Source organism: Pongo pygmaeus, chromosome 1 (assembly GCF_028885625.2).
Source record: "Pongo pygmaeus isolate AG05252 chromosome 1, NHGRI_mPonPyg2-v2.0_pri, whole genome shotgun sequence".
Lineage (NCBI taxonomy): Eukaryota > Metazoa > Chordata > Mammalia > Primates > Hominidae > Pongo > Pongo pygmaeus.
Genome location: NC_072373.2, coordinates 100214705 through 100224682, shown reverse-complemented (window position 1 = coordinate 100224682; position 9978 = coordinate 100214705). Strand labels below are relative to the sequence as shown.

Below are 9978 nucleotides of genomic sequence, written 5' to 3'. Positions count from 1 at the left end.
AGTGTGCTTTTAAAAGTGTTTATCGCTTCTCTGCCTTTTGGCTAAGATCAAGTGTTCTTAACAGTTCTTAACAGTTCTCAATCTGTTCTTAACAGTTTAATATCTGATATATTTTCTATCCGAGTCCAACATATTAAATGGATTTGGGGAGCAGGAAGACGGAACAGGAGCTTGCTTGTTCACTTCACGCATCGACCTGGTATTACAGTACCTCCAGGAACAGTGCACCCCCTCGGGATTAAAATTTAGTGTTCAAAACATAAGAAGGAAAAAAAACCAGTCTGTCTATGTGGGATGGGATATAAAAGAGTGGGATAAGAATTATCTTTTGGCCGGGCATGGTGGCTTCCACCTGTAATCCCAGCACTTTGGAAGGCCAAGGCGGTTGGATCACCTGAGGTCAGGAGTTGGAGACCAGCCTGACTAACATGGTGAAACCTCGTCTCTACAAAAAATACAAAATATTAGCCGGGTGTGGTGGCGTGCGCCTGTAATCCCAGCTACTCCAGAGGCTGAGACAGGACAATTGCTTGAACCCGGGAGGCGGAGGTTGCAGTGAACCGAAATCGTGCTATTGCACTCCAGCCTAGACAGCAAAAGCGAAACTCTGTCTCAAAAATAAAAAGAATTATCTTTTAAAATTTTGTCTCGAGGGTCTAACTTTTTTCTTAGCTCTTGCTTAAATTATATCATTCTTATTCCCTTACACCATTCTCAGGATAAATAACCAAATAAATTCCAAATGATTTGGGGAAGGAAGTGGAAAGTGGGGGAATTAGTCCCATGCCTCCCAGAACTGGTTGCTATTTTTCCTATTTCTCAGGTTAGAGATGTTTGACTTTCCAACACAGACTCCTCACAACTCCACCTTCCCTACTCCACCCCCGACAGAGACACACTGCTCCTCAAAGAGGATTACATTTAAAATGTAAATACTGGCCGGGCGCGGTGGCTCACGCCTGTAATCCCAGCACTCTGGGAGGCTGAGGCGGGTGTATCACGAGGTCAGTAGATCGAGACCATCCTGGCTAACACGGTGAAACCCTGTCTCTACCAAAAATACAAAAAAATTAGCCGGGCGTGGTGGCGGGCGCCTGTAGTCCCAGCTACTCAGGAGGCTGAGGCAGGAGAATGGCATGAACCCGGGAAGCGGAGCTTGCAGTGAGCCGAGATCGCGCCACTGCACTCCAGCCTGGGAGACAGAGCGAGACTCCGTCTCAAAGAAAAAAAAAAAAAGTGAAATTTAGCCAGGAGAAAAGCCAAAGCCAATTGCATGTACCAGATCAGATCACTCTTTAAGCTGAAGTAATTAGGTAGGGTTTAAATGGCAAAATGAAAAGTGAGGTTAAGTAACCAAGTTAAGGTGGGGCACGGTGGCTCTCGCCTGTAATCCCAGCACTTTGGGAGGCTGAGGTGGGCAAACCACTTGAGGCCAGGAGTTCGAGACCAGCCTGGCCAACATGGTGAAACCCCATCTCTACTAAAAATACAAAAATTAGCCGGGTTTGGTGTCACACGCCTATAATCCCAGCTACCTGGGAGGCTGAGGCACAAAAATCACTTGAACCCAAGAGGTGGAGGTTGCAGTGAGCCGAGATCACGATATTGCACTACAACCTGGGTGACAAAGCAAGATTCTGTCCCAAAAAAAAAAAAAATAACCAAGTTAAGTGGAGCAGGTGAGAGAGTGATTCAGAAACTCCTTTAATCCACCAGTAAGAAAGCTCCCTCAGGATATTTATTATTATTATTATTATTTTTTTTTTTTGAGACAGAATCTCGCTCTGTCACCCAGGCTGGAGTGCAGTGGTGCCATCTCGGCTCACTGCAAGCTCCACCTCCCGGGTTCGCGCCATTCTCCTGCCTCAGCCTCCTGAGTAGCCGGGACTACAGGTGCCTGCCACCAAGCCCGGCTAATTTTTTGTATTTTTAGTAGAGACAGGGGGTTTCACCGTGTTAGCCAGGATGGTCTGGATCTCCTGACCTCATGATCCGCCCGCCTCGGCCTCCCAAAGTGCTGGGATTACAGGCGTGAGCCACCACACCTGGCCCTTCAGGATATTATTAAATTCAACATGCCTTTAACATTCAAAATCCAAGCTCATCTACTGCTGCTGAATATCTTGTTTGCACTTCTAGATCTACTCTTCACTCTTCTCCACCCTGCTCTGTAACCCAGAACCTATATGGACTGTGTGAAGTCCTGTGGCTTCCTGGACTTGGTCCTGATAGGAAATCAAGTCAGGAGGAAAGTGAGGTTGGACATTTATTCCCCCAGCTTCCTCTCTGCCAGGTCCATACAAAATGGCTGAGTCCCTCTACGAAAAGCCACAGATGGTGTCAGAACTGTGGTGGACACTGTGATGTACCACCCAGCTTTTCCTTCAGGAATGAGGAACTTGTTCCTGTAGCTGCTGGGAGTACTACTGGAAGATGACCCTAAACTGTCAGCCCTTTTAGGGGATGGCCTGGCTCAAGATTACCTCACTCAAGGTTATACCTCCTTTTGGGGAAGCCTGAATCCAATGAGTGATTAACACAGAGGTGTAAAGGACCAGCCTGCCCTTTTGCCCAGTTTTAGACAAACTCAGAAGGGTCATCCCAGCTCCAGAGCACCCTGTTGGGGTCAGCTGAGGCCTTCGATAGGATGGTATTGCCATTCAGTTTCTCTCTCTACTTAATCCTGCTTCTTTTTTCTCCCTCCCACAGGTAATGGTCCCAATATCACTCAACAACAAATGTGCCGACATCTCAGTCTGCTTCCTGGGGACATGTAACAGTGGCTCTCTCCAAATACCTACCCTCTGAGAAAGCCCAAACTAACCTATAAAAGCAATCACCTGGAGAAGCCTTAAGACCATGTGAAGAGAGTGACAGGTGCCCAGCCAAGCCCCCAGCTTCTTCAACCCGCATTTCCAGCTGCAGCTACCGTCTGACCTCATGAGAGATCCTGAGTCAGAACCAGCCAGCTCAGCCTTTCCCAAACTCCTGTGTCACAGAAATCACCAGAAATAATAAAATAATCATTATTCTTTTAAATATCTAAATTTGGGGTTGTTAGGTAGCAATAGTAATTAGAACAACTTCCTAGCACACATTTTTCTGATCAAATCTCACTAGTGTGCCGGACACAGTGGCTCAAGCCTGTAATCCTAGCACTTTGGGAGGCCGAGGTGGGCAGATTACTTGAGGTCAGGAGTTCGAAAACAGCCTGGCCAACATGGTGAAACCTCGTCTCTACTAAAAATACAAAAAATTAGCCGGGTGTGGTGGTGGACGCCTGTCATCCCAGCTACTTGGGAGGCTGAAACAAGAGAATCGCTTGAACCCAGGAGGCAGAGGTTGCAGTGAGCCGAGATCGTGCCATTGCACTCCATCTTGGGTGACAGAGTGAGACTCCATCTCAAAAAAAACAAAAAACAAACAAACAAACAAAATCTCACTAGTGCCCTTTTTGTTCTGTGATGACAGGTGATAGTCATTCTGCTCCTTTTAGTTTTGCTTATGCTATTTTCTACCTTAAACAAAACAAATTTCCCTCCTCTGAATTCTCAGCACTTATTAAATGTTCTACTCATTTAGCATTTACCCTGTAACGCCTTGCAACATCTCATATATGTTTGTGTGGTGGGTTTTTTTTGTTTTTTTTTGTTTGTTTGTTTGTTTTTTTGAGACAGAGCTCACTCAGTTGCCCAGGCTGGAATTAAATAGTGAGATCTTGGCTCACTGTAACCTCCGCCTCCCGGGCTCAAGCAACTCTCTTGCCTCAGCCTCCTGAGTAGCTGGGACTACAGCTGTGCACTACCACACCTGGCTAATTTTTGTATTTTTAGTAGAGATGGGGCTTCACCATGTTGGCCATGCTGGTCTTGAACTCCTGACCTCAGGTGATCCACCCACTTTGGCCTCCCAAAGTGCTGGGATTACAGGGGTGAGGCACTATTCCCAGCCTCATATATGTTATTTAATTCTGATTACTCCCAACTAGATTGGAATTTCCTACAGGGAAATTAAGTCAGTAACTTGGCTTTCTCTGGCATCACTCATAGGAGTGGGCACAGTGCTGAGCACAGAGTGGGTATTTAAGACAGGTTTAATAATTGATTATACCTCAAGTAAGTCTCAGCTAGTAGTTTAAATTCATACTTTTTTTTTTTGACAGAGTCTCGCTCTGTCGCCAGGCTGGAGTGCAGTGGCACGATCTCAGCCCACTGCAACCTCCGACTCCCTGGTTCAAGCAATTCTCCTGCCTCAGCCTCCGGAGTAGCTGAGATTACAGGCACGTGCCACCACGCCCAGCTAATTTTTGTATTTTTAGTAGAGATGGGGTTTCACCATGTTGGCCAGGATGGTCTCAATCTCCTGACCTCGTGGTCTGCCCACCTTGGCCTCCCAAAGTGCTGGGATTACAGGCATGAGCCACCACGCCCTGCCTTTAAATTCATACTTCTATTAGGAAATAATTTGGTTGATGCTTTCTTGGGGAATAGGTGATGGAGTAGGAGTTAAGAATAACTACAAGCCAGGTGCAGTGGCTCACGCCTGTAATCCCAGCACTGTGGGAGGCCGAGGCAGGTGGATCACGAGGTCAAGAGATCGAGATCACCCTGACCAGCATGATGAAACCCCATCTGTACTAAAACTACAAAAATTAGCTGGGTGTGGTGGCACACGCCTGTAATCCCAGCTATTCAGGAGGCTGAGGCAGGAGAAATGCTTGAACCTGGGAGGCAGAGATTGCAGTGAGCTGAGACTGCACCATTGTACTTCAGCCTGAGTGACAGAGCAAGACTCTGTCCAAAAAAAAAAAAAGAATAACTACAGACTGCTGTTTTGCTATTCTCTTAACCTTTTCACTTTCCCTTTTCCAAATTAGTTAATTTGCAGTTTAAAGATAAAGGTAGGCCAGTGCAACTAATGCATTTTCTCCAGAGTTTAAACTCACTTGGAACCACCAGAAATCATTCCCACTCATACCACTGAGAAATCCTGTCCCAGAAAACCACCCAGCAGGGTCACTACTGCTCTCCTTAGCACTAGGAGAGACGATCAATACCCAGAGAACACCAATAATTCTAGATGCCCACTGTGCTAATATGCTTTGAGAACCTTCCAGGTCAACACCTTTTAAGGCAATGTAGGTTTTTATATTTGTACAGGACCTTAGAGTTAGGGGATATATGTCTATATATTTATATTCTATCTATAGATCTAAAGTGAGTTACTTTTACAAAAAAAAAAAAAAACACTGAATTTTATGAGGTTAAGTGGTGTGGTAAATTGTCTGCAAAAGTAGAAAAATAGTCATCAACAGTTTCTCCCGTCCCTGTGCACACACCACACTCCTCCCATCAGGAGGTGGAGTCTGTTTCTTTTCCCCTTGAATCTGGGCTAGTCTTGTGACTTGCTTTCACCAATAGAATGTAGTGGAAATAACACTGTGCCAGTTCTGGGCCTATTCCTTAAGAGACCTGGCAGTTTCTGTTTTCCTCTTTGGGAAGCCATTTCTCGTATAAAGAAGTCTAACTACCCTATTGGAGAGAGTGGCCATGTATCTTTCATTGTAGACAGAGGACCTGGGAAATGAGAGATTATGAAGGGAGAGAGAGCCCAGACATCCCCCAGCTGTCCCAGCCAACCAGTGCAGGCCCCAGCCATGCAAATGAAGTTGACTTGGATCCTCCAGCCTTTTGTCAAGCTGCCCAGCCAACACCATGTGGAGTAGAGACAGGCTATTCCACTATGTTCTGGCCAAATTAAAGAATCTTTCTCTCTTTTTTTTTTTTTGAGACAGAATTTTGCTCTTGTTGCCCAGGCTAGAGTGCAACGGCATGATCTTTGCTCACCGCAACCTCCGCCTCCTGAGTTCAAGCGATTCTCCTGCCTCAGGCTCCTGAGTAGCTGAGATTTCAGGCATGCACCACTATGCCCAGCTAATTTTGTATTTATTTTTTAGTAGAGATGGGGGTTTCTCCATGTTGGTCAGGCTGGTCTCGAACTCCCAACCTCAGATGATCCACCTGCCTCAGCCTCCCAAAGCGCTGGGATTACAGGCGTGAGCCATCATGCCCGGCCTAAAGAATTTTGAGTAAGGCCAGATGTGATGGCTCACACCTATAATCCTAGCACTTTGGGAGGCCAAGGTGGCCAGATCACAAGGTCAGAAGTTTGAGACCAGCCTGATCAAGATGGTGAAACCCTGTCTCTACTAAAAATACAAAAATTAGCTGGGCACAGTGGCGCACACCTGTAATCCCAGCTACTCAGGAGGCTGAGGCAGGAGAATCGCTTGAACCCAGGAGGCAGAGAGAGTTGCAGTGAGCCGAGACTGCGCCACTGCACTCCATCATGGGCAACACGAGTGAAACTCCGTCTCAAAAAAAAAAAAAGAATATTGAGTAAGGCCAGATGTGGTGGCTCACGCCTGTAATCCTAGCACTTTGGGAGGCAGAGGCAGGCGGATCGTTTGAGCACAAGCGTTTGAGACCACTGTAGGCAACATGGCAAAAATCCATCTCTACAAAAAATACAAAAAATTAGCCAGGCATCGTGGCATATACCTGTAGTCTCAGTTACTTGGGAGGCTGAGGTACGAGAACCACCTAAACCATGGAGGTCCAGGCTGCAATGAGCCAAGATCATGCCACTGTACTCCAGCCTGGGTGACAGAGTAAGACCCTGTCTCAAACAAACAACAACAACAGCAAAAGAATCTTGAATAAATAAAGCATAGTTGTTGTTTTAAACTACTCATTTTTAAGGTAGTTTATTAATTATTAATAAATAAGTAAACGATAGCAACAATAGATAACTAGAAGATAACCAAAACAAGAGGTAGTGATTAGTAATTTGTAAATATGAAACTCAAATTCATTTCCTCTATTTCCTCTTTTTCGAAGTTCAACTCTTTTTCCAAAGGTGACCAATATAATCCTGTTTAATTCATAGGTGCACAAAAAGTTCTGCTCCCTAAAATATCATTCTTATTACCTATTGATGCTCAAAATGCCACAAATAGATACTCAATCTTATGACTCCCATTGAGATACAAAAACTCCAGGATGGCTAATAAGTAAACTTTTTTTTTTTTTTTTTTTTGAGACAGGGTCTGGCTCTACCACCCAGGTCGGGGTGCAGTGGTGGGATCTCAGCTCACTGCAACCTATACATCCCAGGCTCAAGTTATCCTCCCACCTCACCTCCCCAAGTAGCAGTTATCCTCCCACCTCAACTCCCCGAGTAGCTGGGACCACAGGCATGCCTGGTTAGTTTCGGGTTTTTTCTTTTTGTTTTTTTGTATTTTTAGTAGAGACAGAGTTTCACCATGTTGCCCACGCTGGTCTCGAACTCGTGAGCTCAAGTGATCCTCCCACCTTGGCCTCCCAAAGTGCTGAGATTACAGGCATGAGCCACTGCAACCAGCCTAGTAAACTTGATTAATCTATTAAACCTTTGTTGAATATCTTTATCAAATAATTTTTAGAAAAGATTCTGATTGGCAACATGAAAACTATAAAATGATCAAACTACCCTATATTTTCCAGGATTTTTCAAGTTTTTTCTTTAATTTGGGATCCTCTTCTCTGTAGAGATTGTCAATAAATGGTGAAGAGAGAAGATTGCATATTGTTACAGTAAACTCTTTTTTTTTTTTTTTTTTGAGACAGAGTCTCGCTCTGTCGCCCAGGCTGGAGTGCAGTGGCGCGATCTCGGCTCACTGCAAGCTCCGTTTCCCGGGTTCACGCAATTCTCCTGCCTCAGCCTCTCCAGTAGCTGGGATTACAGGCACCCACCACCATACCTGGCTATTTTTTTGTATTCTTAGTAGAGACGGGGTTTCAACGTGTTAGCCAGGATGGTCTTGATCTCCTGATCTCGTAATCCGCCCACCTCGGCCTCCCAAAGTGCTGGGATTACAGGCGTTAGCCACTGCACCCGGCCAGTAAACTCTTGATTACTGCTGTGTGAATACAAAATTCTGTGGAATATCTGCAAAAATATAAAATTCTAGGTTGAGCTTTCCCAGTTTGAATCACCTCTCTACATGCTAAGGGAGTGAGTGTAAACAAGTTCTAACATTAGCCAAAGTCAAACAAAATTAGAAGAGTAAGTCTCCTAGAAACAAATCCATATTGCAATATCAAATAGATATGATTTAGAGATTTTGGCTGGGCGCGGTGGCTCACGCCTGTAATCCCAGCACTTTGGGAGGCTGAGGCGGGTGGATCACGAGGTCAGGAGATCGAGACCATCCTGGTCACCATGGTAAAACCCGGTCTCTACTAAAAATACAAAAATTAGCTGGGCGTGGTTGCACGTACCTGTAATCCCAGCTACTCAGGAGGCTGAGGCAGGAGAATTGCTTGAACCTGGGAGGTGGAGGTTGCAGTGAGCTGAGTTTGCCCACTGCACTCCAGCCTGGGCAACAAAGAGAGACTCCATCTCAAAAAATAAAAATAAAAATAAATTTACAAATTTATCTTAAGGCAACTCTTTGTCATCTGTGCTACTGGATAAACAGTAATTCTGTCTCCCAGGCTGGAGAACAATGGCGTGATATTGGCTTACTACAACCTCCGCCTACGGGTTCAAGCAATTTTCCTGCCTCAGCCTCCTGAGTAGCTGAGACTACAGGAGTGCACCATCACACCCAGCTAATTTTTGTATTTTGTTTTTGAGATGGAGTTTTGGTCTTGTTGCCCAGGCTAGAGTGCAGTGGGGCAATCTTAGCTCACTGCAATCTCTGCCTCCCAGGTTCAAGCAATTCTCCTGCCTCAGCCTCCCAAGTAGCTGGGATTACAGGCATGCACCAGCATGCTCGGCTAATTTTTGTATTTTTAGTAGAGATGGGGTTTCCCCATGTTAGCCAGGCTGGTCTCGAACTCCTGACCTCAAGTGATCCACCCACCTCGGCCTCCCAAAATGTTGAGATTATAGGCATGAGCCAAGGTGCCTGGCCAAATTTGTAATTTTGGTAACAAGGTTACCTTCAAAACATAACTTGAGGCTAGGCCCAGTGGCTGACACCTGTAATCACAGCACTTTGGAAGGCTGAGGCAGAGGATTGCTTGAGCCCAGAAGTTCTAAACCAGTCTGTGCAATATAGCAAGATCCTGTCTCTATTAAAAAAAAAAAAAAAAAAAAAAAAAGGGAGGCGCAGTGGCTCACGCCTGTAATCCCGGCATTCTGGGAGGTCTAGGCGGGTGGATCACCTGAGGTCAGGAGTTCGAGACCAGCCTGGCCAACATGGTGAAACCCCGTCTCTACTAAAAAAATACAAAAAATAGCTGGGTGTGGTGGCAGGTGCCTATAATCCCAGCTACTCAGGAGGCTGAGGTAGGAGATTCGCTTGAATCTGGGAGGCGGAGGTTGCAGTGAGCCGAGATCGTGCCATTGTACTGCAGCCTGGGCAACAAGAGCGAAACTCTATCTCAAATTAAAAAAAAAAAAAAGGCCAAGCATAGTGGCTCACACCTGTAATCTCAACACTTTGGAAGGCTGAGAAGGATTGCTTCAGGAGTTCAAGAACAGCCTGGGCAACATGGGGAGACCCTGTCTCTACAAAAAATAAAAAATTAGCTGGGCGTGGTGGTGCCCACCTGTGGTCCCAGCTACTCAGGAGGCTGGGGTGGGAGGATCGCTTGAGCCCAGGAGGTTGAGGCTACAGTGAGCTATCATTTTGCCACTGAAATCAATCAATAAAAACTGGAAACTTATGGTTAATATGGAGAATTTAATATCTATATTTACCTGTATTTCCTCCCAAATCTTAATGACTTTGAAAGAATAAGATCTAAATGCAAAAGACAAAGAGAATGAGCAAGAAGACAACTCAGGAGAGACCTCAACAAAATTTTGGAATCTGTAAAGCTGATGAACAACGTAGCTCAGATACGCTTCTTTACTTCTGAGGTTTTCCTTCTTTTTTTTTTTTGAGACAGAGTCTCGTTCTGTTGCCCAGGCTGGAGCGCAGTGGCA

General features: G+C 45.4%; 1 pseudogene; it reads left to right on the top strand.

The window, feature by feature from the left end:
- The first annotated feature begins 21 nt into the window (after positions 1 to 21).
- LOC129029735 (U2 spliceosomal RNA) lies at positions 22 to 233 on the top strand (annotated as a pseudogene).
- The last annotated feature ends 9745 nt before the right edge of the window (positions 234 to 9978 follow it).